Source organism: Rattus norvegicus, chromosome 17, assembly GCF_036323735.1.
Source record: "Rattus norvegicus strain BN/NHsdMcwi chromosome 17, GRCr8, whole genome shotgun sequence".
Taxonomy (NCBI): Eukaryota; Metazoa; Chordata; class Mammalia; order Rodentia; family Muridae; genus Rattus; species Rattus norvegicus.
In genome coordinates this window covers 81,044,847-81,066,045 of record NC_086035.1, presented here as the reverse complement: position 1 = coordinate 81,066,045, position 21,199 = coordinate 81,044,847, and the positions used below count along the sequence as shown (strand labels likewise).

At 42.2% G+C, this 21,199-nt stretch overlaps 1 protein-coding gene across 5 annotated transcripts in view; it reads left to right on the top strand.

The window, feature by feature from the left end:
• Positions 1-21,199, top strand: part of Rsu1 (Ras suppressor protein 1) — a 248,280-nt gene that overhangs the window by 220,082 nt on the left and 6,999 nt on the right. The window contains exon 9 of one of the 5 annotated variants that reach the window (XM_039096064.2): positions 1-21,199. This exon is cut by the window's left edge and continues 13,962 nt beyond it. The exons of the other annotated variants lie outside the window; for them this stretch is intronic. The gene's annotated coding sequence lies outside the window, so the exon portion shown is untranslated. 5 annotated transcript variants of the gene reach the window in all.

Sequence of the window (21,199 nt, the reverse complement as noted above, 5' to 3'; positions counted from 1 at the left end):
ACTCACTTACTCATACATACAAACACAAATATACACACAAGCACACACTCACACTTGTACACAGATATACACAAACACATCTTGACTTGGAATTCAACTTAGAAATTTTACCTGTTTTACCTAAAAACTTGATCTGAAACTTCAAGTTTTTTTCTTTTATGTAGAGGGTTCTTAAATTAAGGCTACACCCTGATTGTATAGAGGGAATCTGGTGAGTTTTTCAGTCTCCACTTTCTTCTCCAGTTTCAGTCATGCCCCTGGGAATGTCACCTGACTCTAGGGAGTCGAATCTAGCAACACGCTCAATATCCCTTACATCTATGTAGCCTTCCCAATAAACTTAATAACCTGGGCAAGTGCCTGTGAACATTATAAATAAATCCTGTTTCATCTGTAAGCTGTCATGAGCAGCTTTAGTTGACTTACAGGCCAAGAAAAAGAATGACACCAGCCACGGTGTTTCCCTGTAGCATTCTTGTTATGTTGCTGCAAAGATTTCTCACGTCTCAACACGGACACATCCATCTCGACTAATGGCAAAATTACACCCACAGGGTGTTACAAAAGACAAAAATTTGTCCTCATCTCCTGCGTATCTTCTAGAATGTTTCAGTGTGTCATCTCTGAAATTCCACATTCCTTTGTGTCTATCCTTTGATGCATAGTAGACCCTCGGTTGCCTGCTATCCAAGTTTTGATTCAAATGTCCACCTCAAATCTTTATTTAGAGCTAATATTACTCTTAATGGCTGGCCTCAAACCATTAGTCTCCCTAAACAAACCAAGCTGTTAGGAAACGAAGGATATGTATTCTTATGAATAAAGTTTTATTGGAACACAGCCTTCTCACTGATTGGCACAATGCCTGTTTGGGGTTTCTTGCTAATATGTAGAGTAGTTGCTACACAGATTCTGATCCATTTCTTAGTCAGGGTTTCTATGACTATGATGAAACACAATGTCCAAAAGGCTAGTTTGGGAAGGAATGGGTTTTTTCAGCTTAAACTTCTACATTGCTGTTCATCGCCAAAGGAAGTCAGGACAGAGATTCATTCAAGGCCGTAACCTGGAGGCATGAGCAGATGCAGAGGCCATGGAGAAGTGCTGCTTACTGGCTTGCTTCCTGGGATGACTTGCTTAGTCTGCTTTCTGATAGAATTCAGGACCACCACCCCAGGGATAGCACCACCCACAGTGGGCTGGACCCTCCCCATTGATCACTAATAGAGAAAATGCCTTACAACTGGATCTCATGGAGGCATTTCCTCAGCTGAGACTCCTTCCTCTCTGATGACTCTAGCTTGTGTCAAGTTGGTATACAAAATCAGCCAATGCAGTCCTTAAAGCCTACATATCCATTACCTGACACAAAAAAAGTTTGTTGGCCACCCACCACCCTAAAGCATGAGGTCCTGTTTAATGAAATCTGGATGTTGGATTGAGATTATGCTTAACTGACTCACTCACTGGCCTGGTTGGTGTTTTGTCATCTTGACACAAGATGACTGCTACTTAAGAAGAGGAAACTTCAGCTGAGAAAATGTCCCTACGAGATTGTTCTATGAGCAAACCCATGAGGCATTTCCTTGAGTGATAAATGGTATGGGGGTGGGGAAGGTCCAGCTGATCGTGGCTGGTTGTATAAGAAAGCACATTGAGCTAACTATGGGGAGCAAGTTAGTAAGCAACATTTCTCCACAGACTCTGCTTCATGTTTTTTGCCTCCAGGTTCTTGCCTTGACTTCCTGTCCTGACTTTGCTCAGTAATAGAGTGTAAGGTGAGAGTTGTAAGCTAAAATGAATCCCTTCTTCTGGTTATGGTGTTTTATCACAGCCATGTCAACTCTAATCAAGGCACCCACATAATCATAGTCTTAAGTTCTTCACGATATGGACTACAAGGACCAGGCCTCTGGGGGTAGACTACTTAGTTACAAAGTTCAGTTCTGTTACTCATATACCGCATGATCTTGAGGAAATAATTTACGTCTGGACCACAGGTTTCTCATTTGCATGACTTGGGATAATAATGACCTCTAAGTTACCTTGGGTTAGATGAGTTATTACAAAGGAGCTCACAGTAGTGATTGGATCAAATGATGTTAGTTACTGGGGATTTTCCCTTCCCATGTATCACTAAAGTCTTCCGTACTATCACAATACCTGGAATCTATGCCTTCTCCATAAAGGTTTCTTGCATTTTTGGCAGAATAGCTGAAGTAGAAAAAAATGCATATTCCTAGAAGATTAAAATGATGGCAAGTTTCCAAAGTTGTAGACAGATCCCATGCATAAAGCAAAAGTTTGGCTCAACGTACTTACAGGAGGTACAATAAAGCAAAACATAAACATCTTCATAGAAAAATGGGGAAGAAAAAGGAGAGAGCTTTTTTTAGGTAATGTAAATCCTCCTGGTGTTCCACAGTCCCTGCGTTAGTCATCTTGCCCTTACTGTAGCAAAATACCTGAGATAGCCAACTAAAATAAAAAAAAAGGACGGCTTGGTTTTTGGTTCAAGCCCCAGCTCCCTTGGCCCCACTGATTTGGGACTGAGCAGTGTGGAGCATCCCAATTGGAACTCATGGTTGGCCATGGGCTGTCTCGCTTAGTGCAACCAGGAAACGAAAGAGAAAGGAGGAGGCTAGGACTCATATAATCCTCCAGGAAATAACTCCTAGTAACCTAGCTTCCACCCCTTCCACTATGTCCCTGCCCCTGAGATCCTCCACCCTCGCCTAATAGCAATGGGCTGGGGTTGTAACCTACAATCTTTAGGAGACAATCAGTATCCAAACTCTAGCCCAGACTTCTTTCCATCAGAGGAAAATTATAAAAATCTTGTTGTAAGTCTGACCGTCTGGTATCTTTCCTTCTCTGAGTTGAAAGTGAGGAAGCCATGAGGGTAACATAATATTTTTTTTACAGTATGTATTCACGGGAGACATATCTAAACCTTCAAATGCTTTATTACTGAATTGGTTAAGTTACTTCTTAAAGAAATACCCACAACTTGACTGCAAAAGCACATGGTGCCTGTCTAGCTGGTTCTCTGGGGCCTCAGCTGCTCACCTCTTTCTCAAGCAAGTGGTTCCTATGCTCTTTTTGGTCTCTGAACAAAACTCAAAACACAGCTTCAGAGCCCTGTCACTACTGAGGGTACTCTGCTAATTTGCCCTGATTAGAAGATCTTTGAAGGTCTTTGCCAGTTTTTTATCAAGGCATAAAAGGCAATTATTACAATTAATGCAATTTACCATGTGTTAGACTTCCAGAAAAGCTACTTCAGGGTAAGTCTGCCATCTGTCCCTTTCAGAGTGATGAGCATTAGAATTTAACTCAGTCCTGAGTCCTAAGCTTTGGATATTCAACCTCGGAGAGCAACCTCAGAGAGACCTGTTCCAACATTTCCTCCCTGTGTTCTTGGAGGTCTTAGGACCCAACATCATCAGCTTCTTGTTCACTGTGAGAAAGAAAGACTGCTTGAACAGGTCAGTAAGAAAAGTGTTCAGCCACTAAGTGGAATTTCCACCTTTACTTCCTGCAGAAGGAGCCCATTCCCTGGCAGAAGGAGCCAGGAATTTTTGCCATCCACAATCCCTTCTCTTAACACAATACTGTTGCTTAAAGATCCTGTCTAGCAACCAGGAGATGCATTGCGAATGCCATTGTTGGCATTTGTTGTCACAAGAGCTATGGGAAATAGACAACTGCTTGCCTAAGGGACTTAGGCTGAATAGGCAGGAGAAGAGAGGAAAACCATAACTCCTCCCCTATACTGAGTGGTTTGTATCTTACTGTTTTCTTTTTTAAGGGTTAAAAATCATGGGTATCTGGCCAGGGATTGTAGCTGAGTTGGTGGATCGCTCACACAGCACAGGCAAGATTGTGAAGGCTTATCACTTTGATCCCCAGCACTATGACAAAGAAAGTGACCTTAAAATAATCCAGATACATGCCTGCAATTACAGGGCTTGAGAGGCAGAGGTAGAGGCTGGAGGATAATTGAGTTTGAGGAGTGACTTAGCTACATGATGAAACTCTGTCTCTATCCATCATGGATGGAGGGTGGAGCTTAGTGGTAAAAACAAAACAAACAAAAACAACCCTATCAAGGTACATGGTCTGATGTTCAGTTCCTGGTCCCAGTAAAAGACATAGGAGATCAAAGTCCAAGGCTCAGAGCCGTAAGCCAACTACTTCCTGCCATCAGTCTTGTTTATTAAATCAGAATTGTTCTATTTATTTTAAAGGCTGTTTTTATTGGCTACTGTATGTGTGAATCTTTCTCTGTGTCTCTGCCTCCCTGTGTCTCCCTTCCTATCTCTTCCTGTCTCTCCCTCCCTCCCTCCCCCCTCCACCTCACTCCTTCCCCATCTCCCTTCCTCCCTCCTGTGTGATCCTGGCATGGTATGAGTGTGAAAGTCATAAGAAAACTTTTTAGACATTTTTCTTTCTTCTTCATTTTGTTTTGTTTTTTTGAGAAAGGGTTTCTCTATATAGACATAGTTGTTCTACAACTTGCTCTATAGACCAGGGTGTCCTCAAACTTACAGAGATCTGCCTGCCTCTGCCTCCAGAGTGTTGATATTAAAAGAGTGTGCCAGCACCACCTGCTAGAATTTGTTCTTTGCATGGTCTCTAGAGAAGGAACTCGGATAACTTGGCTTGGGCATGAAGTCCTTTGCCTACGTGGGTTGTTTATTTCCTTAATTTTTTATTCATTGCAAGCAGTGCTGAGTTTTTAAATCTCCTATACTCACATAGGTAACCTCTCCTTCCTCCCACAATCTCTTCTCTTTCTGCTGATCTTCTATATTTGTGCTGGAAGTGGAGCATGGTGTGTGTCTGTAAAACATAAAAACTAGGGTTAACAAATGGGGGTAAGTGTGCTAGTGGTCTTTCTGAATTTGACTTATTTTGCTTAATATAATCCAGCTGCTTCCATTTTCTATCAAATGCCACAATCCAACTTTTTTGTTGTTCATTTTGTTATTTCCAGGGTCTTATGAGAGCCAGGGTGGTTTTGAACTTGGTATGTAGCTGAGAATACCTTGATCTCCTGATCCAATTGTCTCTGCCTTCTAGGTTCTGGGAATCACAGATGTATACCACTTTGCCTGGATCATGTATTCATTATGCCTGAAAAGAAAAAAAAACAAAAACAAAAAACCCCAAAAGACCTTCATTCATTCATTTGTTGAGGCATATCTGGGCTGACCCCATGACTTGGTCACTATGAAATCTGCTGAGATAAATGAGCCTCTCCGGTGTCTATTGATACAACAAACAAATACTTGGGAGATACAAGCAAATACTTGGTTGCTGTGTTATCTTCCTTTTTAAATAGATGCTGCAGGAAGTTAGGAAAACCAAGAGTAACATAACCATCCAATTTAACAAGCTCAGTGCCAACCACATGACTGGAAATCCCACAATTTGCCTCTCACCCCTCTCCCTCATTCCTCTGCAAGAAATCTGGCTGCAGGAGCTGCTAAGTGTTCAGTGAAAAGAGAAACAGGACAGCCTTTTCCTGGTGGGAGCAGGATTCGGAGAGGAGGGAGAAGAAACCAGCTTTTCTCTTGTTCACACATTTGGTGGAAGCTGCTATTTCTCATGCTTGTCACCTTCTCCCTTTCCAATAACCAAGATGATCTCATGTAGAAGGCAGGCCTGTGTCTGTAGAATACTGTCAGCATCAGTTTTTCTAAATATGAAATATTTTGCATTTTCTAAAATTCCTTTGTTTTGTCACTGTGTTTCACGGAGCCCTTGGCCTTAAGAAAGGTTTGTAAGGTGACAGATGCATTGCTCTGGGACATCTTTGGAAACCCTCTGCCTTTGTTTATCAGGAGGCAGGTTTATCCCTTCTTGGCTACCTTCAGATGAAGCCAAGGGACTGGGATGAGAACATTTGTCTGAGATACAAGGACAGTGACAGTGTGTCCTTCTGCAGTAGAGAGGACAGGAGAAGGCCAGAGAGTCATGCTTACTGCCCTGGAAACTTTCCATTCTCTTCCAGTCCTGTGAGCCACCACATGGCTCTCACTGGTGTGGCAAGGGAAATAGGGATGCTCTTTTTTAGAGTAATTGCTTTGCAAGTGGTTTTCCTTACAATGCTTTAACCATGTGTTCCCTATTACGTATTAAATTACTATCAGGCTTTTATTTACAAGATATCTATTTTTAGAAAGCAAACTCCAGATATTGCATGTAAGTTATTTAAATACTTCTAGTTATCAAACTTCCTCTTGTGTGTCAAATATTGTATGCAAATGGGAGATAATCTTCAAAGCCCAGTAGATAAAGAGGAACTGGCTCCAAAAGAATCAATAGAGAGACCACCATGGTTGCTTTAAGTTTGTGCCCATTTCCCTGTCATGTTATTTCACTGATGAGCTTGAAGTTGATTCTCCCATGATCACTGAGAGTCAAGTGCAAAGAACAGACACCCTGCCTGTGACTATCACAGTCAACAACACTTCTGCAAAGTGACCGTCTGCTGACAGGGGGCCTCAGCTCTGAATACAACCTGTGGAACTCCAAGTGACGTCCCAGGCAGACTGGCCCCAAGTCTGTCTACTGACCCCATGGGACGAATCCTTCCCCAAGCCACTCTTGCAATTTACTAACCAAAGAAAATGTATTACCTGTAGAACCTGATCTATAATGGCATGGTCACTTAGGACTCAGAGGAGAAAGGAGCTCACATCTGGAGAGACTCTCGGAATGAACAAGAGAGCAGCGACTCCCTTCCTGGGGTCCAGAGGATACTTTCCCAGCTCCCATTGGATGCCTGAAACTATATCATATTTAATGACAAAGAAATTGATAGATTCTTTTCCTATATATACATATTTGTGACAAAGTTTAGTCTGTAAGTTAGATTTACTTCTAGAGGAACAATACCTAACAAAATAGAGCAAAACCAACACTATACTATAACTAAGTTATTTTATGTTTGTGAATATTTTACTCTTAGAATTTTCTGTTTAATATTCTTTCAGTCTACAGTTGATTGTAGTAAGTGAAAATCCAGAGAACAAAACAAACAACTACACTTAAGAATGAATATTTAGTAGGGCATAGTGGTGCACTGCTTAAATCCAGCACTTGGGAGGCAGAGGCAGGCAGATCTCAGTGAGTTCCAGGACAGCCAGAGAAACATAATGAGACCATGTTTCAAAAAAAGAAGAGGAAAGGAAGGAAGGAAGGAAGGAAGGAAGGAAGGAAGGAAGGAAGGAGGGAGGGAGGGAGGGAGGGAGGGAGGAAGATAGAAGGAGAGAAAGAAAGAAAGAGAGAGAGAAAGAAAGAAAGAAAGAAAGAAAGAAAGAAAGAAAGAAAGAAAGAAAGAACAAATGTGTAGACTCATCAACAAAACCAGCAAGTCTCTGAAGCCCCCCAGGCTTTCTGAAGGTTTTCTCTACAGCCTTGTAGATATTTAAGATACTTACCCCTTTACTTACAGTGCTTGAGAGACTGTTTTTCAATAACTGTAGGACCAGAAGGGGAGAGTAATATAGTCTAATCTAAGACCAAGAATAGAGCTGGGGTTGTAGCTCAGAGGTAGAGCACTTGGTGGGCATATACAGGTCTCAGGGATCCTCATAGCAGGATACACACACACACACACACACACACACACACACACACACACACAGAAATGGATAAATACTGTTTGTCCTTAAACATCTCATAAACCTACCTTTAAATGATGCAGAATAAAAATGACCACTTTTAATTGTCCTGTGATACTCTGTAGGCTTGATTTCTATAAGCAGAGCCTGCCTGCCATCGGGTATAACACAGATGATTAAACAGGTATGTAGGGAATACATCACAGGCTATGTACCCTTCTAGAGCATCAGATGAACTGGGGATCTCTTTAGAAGTAATGGTGAGGGAAAAGATGCCTCGATGCACACAATGGAACTTCCTGCCTTGTTTTTCTCTATAGACTTTCAAAATGCATAATTTGGCAAAATTAAAGGCAAACACCAAAGAGCATGTGCCATTTTTCAGACCTATTGGAGGTGTGAGCATCCACATAGGACTCAGTTTCGACTATGCCAACCCCAGTGCTGGCATGTTTGCTGGTTGTTTTTCCAGACACAAGTTTGCTGCGTAGCTTAGGCTGGCTTAGAACTCACAAACCTCCTGCCTCACTCTCCTGAGTGCTGCAACTATAAGTTTATACCATCACCCATTATTGGTTTGTTTGTTTGTGTGTTTTTCACAAAATAAATAAGGAGCATCCTATCATGCTTATATAGTCCAGGACTCAGGAGGTAGAGGCAGGGGATCAGGCACACAAGTCCAGCTGGGCTACTTTCGTGAGTTCCATAAGAAATGAAACAAGCAAACAAATTTTTAACGTATCAATAAAAGTAAATAGAAAAGCCACACAATGATAAACAAAGAAAGGAGGGAAGGAAAGCAAGGAAGAAGAAAGAAAGGGAGAAAGAAAGAGAGAAAGAGAGAAAGGAAGAAGAAAGAGAGAAAGGAAGAAGAAAGACAAAGAGAAAGAAAGAAGAAAGAGAAGGAAAGGATGAGAAAGAGCTGCAGAGACGGAGGGAGGAATCAATTCTATCAATTCTCACTTTTTAACTTGGGAAAAGAGAATGTTTTCTAATTGGAACCAAACACATGGATAAAACACAAATAGAGAGAACAGCACACAGTCACATGCTTACCTTATCAGACAAAATACTTAATGACTGTCACTATTTCAAATAATGAAAGCAAACTTCTTCTTTCCTCCCTTTTTAGAGTTTGTATTTTGGCTAAGAATTTCTAAAGAGTAGCTTACCAATGCTATAGAAAGTCCAGAGTTAGTAGAGAGGTAGAGCCATTCTGATTTTAATTGTTGAAAACTGTTTCGTTGGGTGAAATTATTCTGTTACAGCATGTTGAACAGTTTTCTAGGATTGCTGGCTACAGAGCACCACGCAGATTAGCTTTTGTCAAGTTTCAAGGCCATCGAGTGCAAGTGTCAACTGGATTGGTTGCTTCTGAAGCTCTGAGTGAGGGCTCTGCTCTGGGCTTTGTCATTGGCATGAGGTGACCTTCAGGCTTTCTTGACTCATGTCCTCTGTTCAAATTTCCCCCTTTTGTAAAGGCACTGGTTAAGTTGAATCAGGATCTCCTCTTACTCCAGTATGACCTCACATTTTTATTTTTCTTCATAAACTGTTTTTGAGAATTTTGTAAAGAGAACATTGTATTTACAAGATTTCCAACCTTTCACCCACCAACTCCTCCCATGTCTCCTCTATCACACCCCTCTCTCTAATTCATGTCCTCTTCTGTAACTATGATTGTTTACACACACACACACACACACACACACACACACACACACACACACCATAACCTACCTAGTCCAATTAGTATAATGATTCACCACTCTTGATATTATAACAACTGTAACAGGCAAATGACAAGATGCTAGTAAAAGGGAAATTGTGTGAGGAATAAGAAGTATGTTGGAAGTCTATGTTTCCTGGCCTATATTTTGTTGTACAAACTGTTTCTAAAACTGGCCTTTTAACGTGTGTGCGTGCGCGTGCATGTACATGTGTGTGTGTGTGTAAATGTGTGTTTATGTATGTGTAAGTGCACATAGACATATACACACATGAGCATTCATGTATGTCAAGGCCAATCGACAACCTTAGGTATCATTTCTCAAGTGCCATCCCATCCATTTGAGGGGAGGAGTGGGAGTCAGGTTCTCCTTCTGACAGTGAGAGTACGCTCATTGGCCATGGAGGCCAACGATCTATTCTTCTTCTACCCAGGATGACAAGTGCTGGTGACTACAAACAGCTTTTGAAGAAACTTTGTTGGAGTGATTGAACCACATCCTCATGGACACACCCTTTACCAACTGTGCTATTCTTGCAACGACCTATTAAAGTTTTTTTTTTTATTTTTAGAAAGCCAAATCATGCATAAACAAGATAAAAGACCTTCACTGTCTGCACATAGCCAGAGCCTAGAGTCACCCATCTGCCTGCCTCTGAGCCGTGTTCAGCCCCTGGACCTACTCTACGCCAGTCACTCCAAGCTTCCTTTTGACTCTGGGACCATCCTATCTTCTCCAGGGAGGGACGTCTGGTGCAAGTTGCTTCCATAGCCTAGAACCTTCTTTCCTTCTTTCTTTTTCCAAGTCTTCAGTTTATGTAAGGCACTCACAAAAAAGGTGTCATATTGGCCTTGGCTTTCACGCTCTTCGTTCTCACTGCTGTGAGATTGGTTATATTTCCATGATAACTCTCTTCCCTTTCCAAACACACAAGTCTTCTTCTCACTGATTCCGCATTGACTACCTCTTACCATCTCCCCTGAGACCTGGGCTCGGCTGCTGCTCAACTTCTTCCTCAGAGTCAGACAGAGGTAGCTGTAATGGATGAAGTCAAATGGTACCAAATAGAAGCAATAGCTAAACTTCATACAGCATGGCTACACTATTCTTTCCACCAGCACCTCTTCTTCCTGAGCAACGTTGCTTTAAACACAGGAAAAATATGAATGCCCTCTTTCCATAGAGACTTCTGTTTCAGATTTAGCATCCTGGAATTGGCTAGGTAACCACCTGAGTTCATCTCAGCTGGGAGAGTTGAGAAAAGTGATCCTGAAAACAGCGAGAATTTAGGAGGTGATTTAGAAGAGAGGTTTGAAAGCGTTGAGTGCTCCTGGTAGAATTTGGAGCACAGGTGTAGAACCTTCTACTTGGAAAGAATCACAGAGAGATGCTGTCCAAAGCTGTAGATTAGCTGGTGCAGAGGATGGCTTCTTAATTGTCTCAAAGCAAACAGGCTTTAATTGGTGATCTGAGAGGGGAGCCATGGGGTAAGGCTTGAATGCTTCTTTTCGTGGTGAATGAAATCACCATAATGGTCAAGAAAACCAAACAAACAAATAAATAAAAATGAGATCAAACCAAAACAAACCAACCAACCAATCAAACAAGAGAACCAAAGAAGTAAGGGCTGCTATGGCTTCGTGTTTGCTTTTTGTTCTCTTTTTATGTCAGTTTTGTTCCAAGTTTAGAAGTTAAATATATGCAGGACAGTTGTAGAAATTATGACACCGAAGTGCACATTAATGGAGCAAGTAATATCGGAATGGCATCCCAACTATTGAATATCCATCGTGGTACTGCTCCACTAGTGAGGTATATAGCTTTAAATGAACTGATTTTCTGTCCTTGGGGGAACGAGACCTACAGAGAAAGAAACACTGAAATGTTAACTTGCCATAGCAAGGTACCATGGGTCACATAGGTTAAAAACAACAGAAGCTGGGTTTTGTCCAGTTTTGGAAGCAGAAAGTCTGAGAGCCCTATGGAATTCTTCTGGAGATCTAGAGAATGATCTATTCTAGATCTTTCTTTTGGTGTATATATGGGCATCTTCTCTCCGGTCTTCAGACATGTTTCCTTGATTTCCCAGTCTATCTCGTACCCTAATCTTTTTTCTTCATAAGGACAATCTAGTCCTTAATAGATTTGAATCCATCAAAATGACAATTATTTCAATTTAATCACTTCTCTAAAGAATCTATAAATAAGGAAGCAATCTCATGGACTGGAATTAAGATTTCAACATAATTCAATTTGGCCAGTAACACCACCAAAAAAAAAAAAAAAAAGAAAAAGAAAAAGAAAAAAAAAGAAAAGGAAAAGAAAAAGGAAGATATAACAGAATCCCAAACACACACTTTTCTTCTTTTCTCTCTTAGTGTTGAGACTTGGGCCTAGGACTTCCTACATGCTGAGAAGGCAGCTACAATCCTTGCTTTTAATTATTTATTTTAAAATTACATTGTGTTTATCTTGTTTGTGGGTATGTGTATGTACATGAGAGCAGGGAATGAAGAGAAACTTGTGGGAGCTGGATTTCTCCTTCCACTATGTGGGACCTGGGGATTGAACTCAGATCACTGGGCTCAGTGGCAGACTCCTGGGTCCACTGAACCATCTTGCTGGCTCTGAGTTTCCTTTTTTGGACAGCAGCTAATTAAATTACCCATGCTGATCCTGACTCGGCCTTGTTTATTATTATTATTATTATTATTATTATTATTATTTTATTTTTCTTGGATATTTCATATATTTACATTTCAAATCCCCTTTCCCCCCCTCTGCCATATCCCTTCCTCTCTCCTCCTGCTTCTATGAGGATTCTCCTACTCCCACCCACCCTCTCCAACATCAATGCCCTGGCATTACCCTACACTGGGAAAATGAGCCTTCACAGGGCCAAGGGCTTTTCCTTCTACTGATCCTGGACAATGCCATCCTCTGCTACATATGTGTCTGGAGTCATGGGTCCCTCCATATATACTCAATGGTTGGCGGTTTAGTCCCTGGGAGCTCTGGTGGGGTCTGGTTGGTTGATGTTGTTGTTCTTCCTATGGGGATGCAGACCCCTTCAGCTCCTTCAGTCTTTTCTTTAACTCCTCCACTGGTTCCCTTTGTTCAGTCCAATGGTTAGCTGCAAAAATCCTCACCTGTATCAGTAGCGCTCTGGCAGAGTCACTCAGGATGGACACCCATATCAGGCTCCTGTCATCAAGAACTTCTTGGCATCAGCGATAGTGACTGGGTTTGGTTGCTGCATATGGGATAGATCCCCAAGCAGAGCAGTCTCTGGATGCCCTTTTCTTCAGACTCTGCTCTACTCTTTGTCTCTGTATTTCCTCCATGAGTATTTTGTTCTCTCTTCTAAAAAGGGATGAAACATCCCCATTTTGGTCTTCCTTCTTCTTGGGCTTCATATGATCTGTGAATTCTTCCTTAGGTATTCCAAGCTTTTGGGCTAATATCCATTTATCAGTGAGTGCATACCATGTGTGTTCTTTTGTGATTGAGTTACCTCACTTAGGATGATATTTTCTAGTTCCATCCATTTGCCTAACTGAAAATAATAGAAAAGAAAGTGGGGAAGTGCCTCGAACACATAGGCACAAGGGAAATTTCCTGAACAGAATACCAATGCTTATGCTCTAAGATCAAGAATTGACAAATGGGACCTCATAAAATTGCAAAGCTTCTGTAAGGCAAAGGACACTGTCAATAGGGCAAAATGGCAACCAACAGATTGGGAAAAAGTCTTTACCAATCCTATATCCGATAGAGGGATGATATCTTATATATACTAAGAACTCAAGAAGTTAGACTCCAGAGAATCAAATAATCCTATTAAAAATGGGATACAGAGCTAAACTAAGAATTCTCAACTGAGGAATACTGAATAGCTGAGAAGCACCTAAAGAAATGTTCAACATCCTTAGTCATCAGGGAAATGCAAATTAAAACAACCCTGAGATACCACCTTACACCAGTCAGAATGGCTAAGATAAAAAACTCAGGTGACAGTAGACGCTGGCGAGGATGTGGAGAAATAGGAACACTCCTCCATTGTTGGTGGGAATATAAGCTGGTACAACCATTCTGGAAATCAGTCTGGAGGTTCTCCAGAAAAGTGGACATTGCCCTACTTGAAGACCCAGCTCTACCTCTCCTGGGCAAATACCCAAAATGATGCTCCAACATATAACAAAGACACATGCTCCACTATGTTCATAGCAGCCTTATTTATAATAGCCAGAAGCTGGAAAGAACCCAGATGTCCTTCAACAGAGGAATGGATACAGAAAATGTGGTACATTCACACAATGGAGTATTACTCAACCTTCTTAGTAGCTGGGATTACAGCCAACACCAGAGCAGGTCCAGGTTAAAGGTTCTTGATCCATAAAACATTGCTCTAGACAAAACAATGGTCAGAAAGATATTTCTGAGGAAGCATACATTTTAAATGAAAGTTTTGGTTAGAGAGAGGGAGAGAGAGAGGGAGAGGGAGAAGGAAGAAGGGAGGGAGAGAGAGAGAAAGAAAGAGAGAGAGAGAGAGAGAGAGAGAGAGAGAGAGAGAGAGAATCATCAGAACTGGTGGCCTCTGAAGGCATGCTAAGCAGTGTAACACTAGCAGGGACCCATGCCTGGAAACATATCTTAGATGAGTCTGTGGAAGGAACAGAAATTGAACCTAGTCATGACTGCTGGTAATAAGAATTAAAGTCTTAAGTAGGCATAAAGTATAATTAGTATGACATTATGAATTAGAGATTTATTTTGAGACTCTGAGACAAAATGAGGCCTTTATAAATCTCTAGGAAGTGGGAAGAACAATGATTAGCATCTCTCGGGGTGAGGAATCTCAGCTTGGTATGCAGAAACGAGAACTGGGACAGCCTGGAGACCAGGAGACCGAGCTGGAAGCAAGGAACCTGGATGCTATTATGAAGGCCCTGTCACATCGCCACAAAGACGTGCTGTAGAAGGCATTATGAAGAAGAAAAAGACAAAGTAGAGGTCCTTTCTAAAGAAGAATCTGAAAGAGTAACTATTGAAATCTCTTAGTTACAAGAAGTAAGCTGTGCTCATTAAATGCTGTGGACATGGTAACCTGGAGGGGAGCTATGCCATATCTGTAGCTCATCTGACACTGTGAATGCCCAAGGTGAGGCCACACTTGGGCTGGAAATGCTGATGGAATGTTCTGGCTTCAGTGGATGGCGAGTTTCTAGCTGTGCTAGCAACTAGAATGTCCTCCTTTGCCTTTGTCTCTCAGGCATAGCCTTGTCTAACTCACTGTTGCTTTTAGCTCAGTTGTATCCTGTCTCTGCAAGCCCATTATGTTGAGACTCGAGTCCTAAACTCATAAAATATGACCGTACTTGATGTACCTACAATATGATGATTCCGTATGGGTGGACTCTAATCTGACAGGTCTGGTAGTTTGTAGGCACAGAATAAGATACCAACATGGAGGGAAATTATGGCAAGACCCAAGGCAAAGGAAGATGTTCTAGCTTTCCTTTACTGTGACACAGTCACTGAGCTGGTAGGCTTATACAACGATAAGGCTCATTTTGGCTCCTAATTTTGGAAGTTCCAGTCCATAATTACTTGGCCCTGTCGCTTTGAGTATATGAGGTAACGTGTCATGAAAGAAGGGACACCCCCACTCTATTGTTGACCTTTTTGTTGCTGTAATAAAGCACTGACCAATACAGCTTGTAGAAGATAGAGTTTATCTGTCATCATGGTTCCACCATGGCGGAAACCATGGTTCCAGCATGGCAGCAAACAGCAGCATAGCAGATGAAGTGGAAGCCCAGGACTCACATCTTGAACCAGAAAGAACATACTGGAAAGTGGTGCCCCTCTCTCTACTATCAAAGCCTACCTTCAGTGATATGCTCCTTCTAGTCAGGCCACACTTCCTAAACTGGCTAAACAGTACCATCAACTAAGTGTCCTATATAGGGGCCATCTCAACCTGCCCAAACCACCATATCTACCATGATGGAACAAGAAGCCATTCACCTCAAGACCAAGATCAGGAAAGGGGGGGGAGGGTTGGGGATGATGGTGGGAGGGGAGATCAGGTCCTACAAGCCTTTTTTGGCATGCTTCCAAGACTTAACTCCTCCCCACCATCATTCACATCATAAACATTTCAATTTCTTCTAAATAGTACCAAACTGAGGACTAAACTTTTAACACATGGGCCTTTGGGGGAACATTCTGGATTGAAGCTATCAAAGCAGTCACTCACAAGCCAAAGAGAAAGATCTTAGACGTGACTTAATCTACTGGCGTTTGGATGTCAGGCTTCTAGCGTCTATAACTATGAGAAAACCAAGTTCCATTAAGCCACACTGTGTTATAAAGGCTTCAGCTCAACCATATACCACTCTGCCCATGGCTGCTTTTGAGCCTCTGGTGTTTCCAGGAGGCCCTTTGGATCCCTATTTCATGTGAGTTTGCTCGCAGCCAGGTAATGACATGCCGACTTAGTTTATGTGAATTTCTTTCATATTCCGTCCTTCCCTGAGGAAAAGAAGCCTTACAAACTGAACACGCCACCCCACTGAACAGAGGGCTACTAGTTACCTCTTTAAATCCAACACCAGTAAATACAGCGATAGATTTACTTTCCCATTGGTACTAGTTATATCTGAAGTGCTGAACGGCCTCTTGTGACTAGAGGGATACCTCAGTGGTCACAGCAAGTGCTGGCCAGTCCCATCGAATCTACTAGAAAGTTCTAGTAGATAGTATTGTACCAGTATAGAAGAAAGCATAAAAGCCACACAAAGCCCCGAAAGCCCCATCATGGCTGCTGTATTGTTAGGCTGTATATTTGTAAGCAACGTAAAACTATTTAAGGTAGTATAATAAAGGAGATGGGATAAAAAAGTGGTGGTGGGCCCCATCAGCACACATCCTTTCTCTCTTTCTTTCTTTCTTTCTTTCTTTCTTTCTTTCTTTCTTCCTTCCTTCCTTCCTTTCTTCCTTCCTTCTTTCCTTTCTTTCTTTCTCTTCCTTCCTTTCTTTCTTTCTTTCTTTCTTTCTCTTTCTTTCTTTTGTTCTCTTTCTCTTTCTTTCATTCTCTTTCTCTCTCTTTCTTTCTTCCTTCCTTTCTTTCTCTTTCTTCCTTTCTTTCTTTCTTTCTTTCTTTCTCTTTCTCTCTCTCTTTCTTCCTTCCTTTCTTTCTCTTTCTTTCTTTCTTTCTTCCTCTCTTCCTTCCTTCCCTTCCTTCCTTCCTTCCTTCCTCCCTCCCTTCTTTCCTTCCTTCCTTCCTTTCTTTCTCTTTCTTTCTTTCTTTCTTCCTCTCTTCCTTCCTTCCCTTCCTTCCTTCCTTCCTTCCTCCCTCCCTTCTTTCCTTCCTTCCTTCCTTTCTTCCTTTCTTTCTACGGGGTCTCACTATGTAGCTCTCACTAGCCTGGCACTTGCAGTAAGTTCAGAGACAAGGCTAGACCTAAACTCGTAGAGATCCTCTGATCTCTGCCTCCAAAACGTTAGGGTCAATGGCTAGCCCATGACCTTTATATTAAAAGTTTGAAAACCAAGGAAGAGGACCCAATGTGACTGGCCCATGTGGAGAAGAGGACTTACCCAGCCAGAAGGGGACTGAAGAAAAGGTGGGAGTTAGAGCCTTGGGGACAAAGGACTACAACTCTCCCATCTCAGGGCCTTCCCAAAGAAGAGCCGCAGTAGACAGGATACCTTTAGAGGTTCTTTATGGTGTAGCTATAGGTATTGTTTTGATGGTTGATCCAGAAAGTTCCATTGAACAGTAACTACAGAATATGTTCTGACCTGTGCTTTCAGTGTGGCCCAACCAGCATATACCTTTCTCTCTACTTATTAAAATACGTAGTTCCTGTGGACTACCTAGGTGCAAAGATGCTGGCATTCGATGCTATGGAAGATGTAAAGGGAAGTAAGATGTTCCTCCTTCAAAGTACCCTGGCCCCGTAAGCAAGTTTGTCTCACCCAAAATTGCAGCCTGAGAACTGGAAGGGGCATGGGTTCCTGAGTTTCTTGGTCCTTACTTTAGCCTCCTTAATAATTTTAAAGATATCATTCTACTTTAGCATCAAGGAAAACAAAGCCAAACAAATAGGCCGCAGGTTTGAGACCTTCTCTTCAGAGCAGCCGTCTTACTTTCCGTAACAAGCTCTTACTGCCAAGATAAAATATGAAAGTGTCTTCTCAGAGCCCCAACTGTTATGTTACCGAGACAAATCCTGTAATTTTCCACTTTTATGAACAGTTCATCTAAAAAGAGTTTTTCAATTTCAATTTTGCACATTTTATTTGAGTCCGTGTATAGACCCCTCAATCATCCCCTAACCCCAAGCTCTGGGATTGCAGGTAAAGGCCAAGTAAAGACCTGAAATCCTTTTAAAAGGCCTCTTCATTTTGGAGAACTCACTTTCAATTAAAGCCGCTTCTATGTTACATTTTAAAAAGGTCTAACAAATGAATGATTAAAAATGATCGCGTTAGTGGTTAAAAAAAAATCAGTTGCCAATAATTCCAGAATTAATAGTCAGGAGACAAAGGGCAAGATATATGGAGGGGGTGACAGCCCCAAATAAATCTCCAGGATGACAAAACAGTGTGGGTTTTAATTTGGAATTGTGTTTCACCCAGGTCTGCGGTGATAGCGCGCATCCATCAAGTTTCTGATGAAGATGAGAGGCAGGTTTAGCTGCCAGCCCAGCACTGAGCGAGCTTAACCGCACGTTCCCACCAGGTAGAGGGAAAGAGCAGCCATGGTCTGTCAGATCCTCACCATTCCTCTCCCGTGCCCATTGGTCGTTCCCAACTGCGCTGAAAAATAGATAATTGTTACTTCAAAGAGCGTGCAGTCCGATATAGATTCTCCCACAGGGCTTTAAAAATCATCCCCGGACAACGAGGCTACTCCAGGGCTGAACTTTAAACGCACCGCCATATTTAAAACCCAAGCTATTCCGAGGATGGCTGGTGTGTGAAGCATTCAAAGAAAGGAAGTCGGCAAATCGCTTTTCTCTCTCATTCACGTTCCCCTTTCACTAGTTTAAACCACCTGTATTTATTCTTGCATTTTTATCTCCCCGGTTCCCTTCTCTTTTGTGTGATGTAAAAGTATTTATTTCTGCTGCTGAATTATGTCCTCTTTATTGCCTTGGAGGAGCGGCGCGCCTGTTACCTTTCATGGGTGGGAAAGTGGTACCTTTTGAGCGGCTTCTAGTCGTGGGTATTAATGCAGCCCATCATTTGAATGGCATTATCATCCACGGAAGCCACTTCAAGTTCATTTGCATCGTGCAATATGTATTTCTATATTTGTGTGGGTCTAAGAAGAGCTGAGACTCATTAAGATTCAAGCTATACTCCATGCTTAAAACTTCAGAAAATTCACCGACTGTCTCAAGTGGGCTGTGGTATCTTACCTTGAATGCATTGTCTGTGTTTCTGGAACCAGTGAGTGGTTACGCTATAATGTACTGTAGACTAACAGAAGAATTCACTGGGGTTGAAATAAATGCTCTAATTATAAATAACGGATTAGGATATGAAGGGAGAAACGTGACATTCATACGCTTAGGAACACACTTAGGAATATACTTGCCCACCCTTGTTAGGGCAACTTTTGGTAACTGAATAGTTGTGGGTTTATAATGTCAATACCGGGTTGGGGATTTAGCTCAGCCTAGGAAGCGCAAGGTCCTGGGTTCGATCCCCAGCTCCGGAGAAAGAAAAACGAAATACAATGTCAATACCAAATGATGAATGAAATAATTTGGTGGAAGGTGGGAGAGGATGGGAGAGAGGGAGAGGGAAAAAGGGAGAGGGAAGGGTATCTACATGTTTTTGATGGCATGTGTGCATGGCAGGCCTGAGGCTGATGTCAGATGTCCTCTCTCTCTTCCTCTCCACGTGTATTAGTTTCCTGTCCTATTGCCATGATAAATTACCCCGGTTAAAGGGGTTTATTACAGGTTGCAGTCCATCTTACCAGGCAAATCAAGGAGAGCGGAACTGAAACAGCAGTCATCTGTGCAGCCAAGGTCGGAGAGAGCCCGCGTGACTGCATGCCTGTGCTTAGCTGGCTCTCCCCTTTCATCCAGTGCAAGGCCTAGCCTCTGAAACTGTGTCACCCATATTCAGAGTGAGTTTTCTCGCTGTAATTAATCGGATTAAGGAGATCTCTCACAGGTGCGCCTGCAGGCTAACACAATCCCCACAATTCCTCAGGGAGACTCTCTTCCTAGCTGCTCTAGAGCACATCAAGTTGACTATTAAAACTAACCCTCAAGGGGGCTCAGTAGTTAGGGGCTTTCACTGCTCTTTCAGAGGACCCAGGGTTCTATTCCCAGCCCCTGCATGGTAAAGGTGGCTTCAGGAATCTTCCCATCTCCACCTTTTCCCTCGGTGCTTGGATTCAAAGTCAGGTCCTTCCTTATGCTTGGATAGCAACCCCTCATCCACTGAGCCATCTCCCCGGTCCTCGCTTTCTGTTTTAAAATTTGGATATTTTGGCACGGCTGGTAAGCTTCTTATTTGCTCAAAGATTATTTTAAAACAAAATGCGAGGAGTAATGCATCCGTGTCTGCAGTGATTTACAGGTTCAGATATTTGTAGGCATGATATGGGAATACATCTGCCAACTGCTTTAACTAACTTCCTTCCTTTCTCTTTTCTCCCTCCCTCCCTCTCCTCCCTAAAAGTCTACACTTGGCTCCCTTCCCTTTTCTTTCTGCCTTCTACCATGGGATAATGCTACAGGAAGACCCTCGATAGACACTAAACAGATGGCAGCATTCTGACTGAGATTTCTAAGTGTTTAGAACTGTGACTAAAGACATTTCTTTTCTCCGTAGATTACCTAGCATCCTTTCAGACCAACCCAAAGTGGACAAAAATGTAGCAGGCAGGTAAAGATGAAAAGACCTTGCCGGTCTTGAGATAGCAGGGGAAAGATGACGGAGGACTAGAACTACTCATGGTGAGGTGGGTGTTTATAAGAGGAGCAACGGTGTGCTTGAAATATCCAGAGGGAGAATGTCCTGGTGAGGGAAGGTGTGAGGAAGAGGAGAGAGGGGAGGAAGGCTTTGAAAGGGTAGTCAAGAAAGCCTGGAAACTGCAAGGCTATTTCAGGAATGATTAACTGATAATTGGCCAATGACGTGCTAGACAGGTCCAGTTATGCAAATCGAGCCTGGGAATTTAAAGAAGCTTTGCACCAGTCATCTGAGCTTAGGGAATTAGAGCTTCTGACCTCCAGGACAATGGGAAGTCCTTATTTCTGAGCAGTGGTCATAGGTGTTGAAGGACTGCTGAAGGGGATGAGAGGAGCGGAGGGCAACACGGACCGTGATTCATTCCCCTTTCACGAGTTTCATACTAAATTGAATTGAATTAAGTGGGATGTATTAATGAGAAGATGATAGAACTGATTTATCCAGAGAACTCATTCTCACCCATGCAGTCAAACACTGGGTGAAACATTAGATTGTGGCCTCTGAGCCAGTTGTAATTTCAGAAGAAAAAATGACATATAGTTCAGACTCAACTTATTTTGTAATTTGTAAAATTTCTTTTAGTTGGTTCCTTTTCTCCCCTTTGTTCTGTTCTAGGACTTTACACCAAGAGGTATGTGGACACCATTCTTGGCCCTGGGACAACGGACAAGAAGGTGTAGTCGGGGTTCTGTGTTGTGACGACAGCATGCATGCTTATTTGACATGCCAAAATTATGGGATATCAACCAAGAGACACTGTCATAGATATTCAGTAGTTGGCTTGCTTTATGGAGCCATTTGGACCTTCTGTCCATCTATAGAAACAAA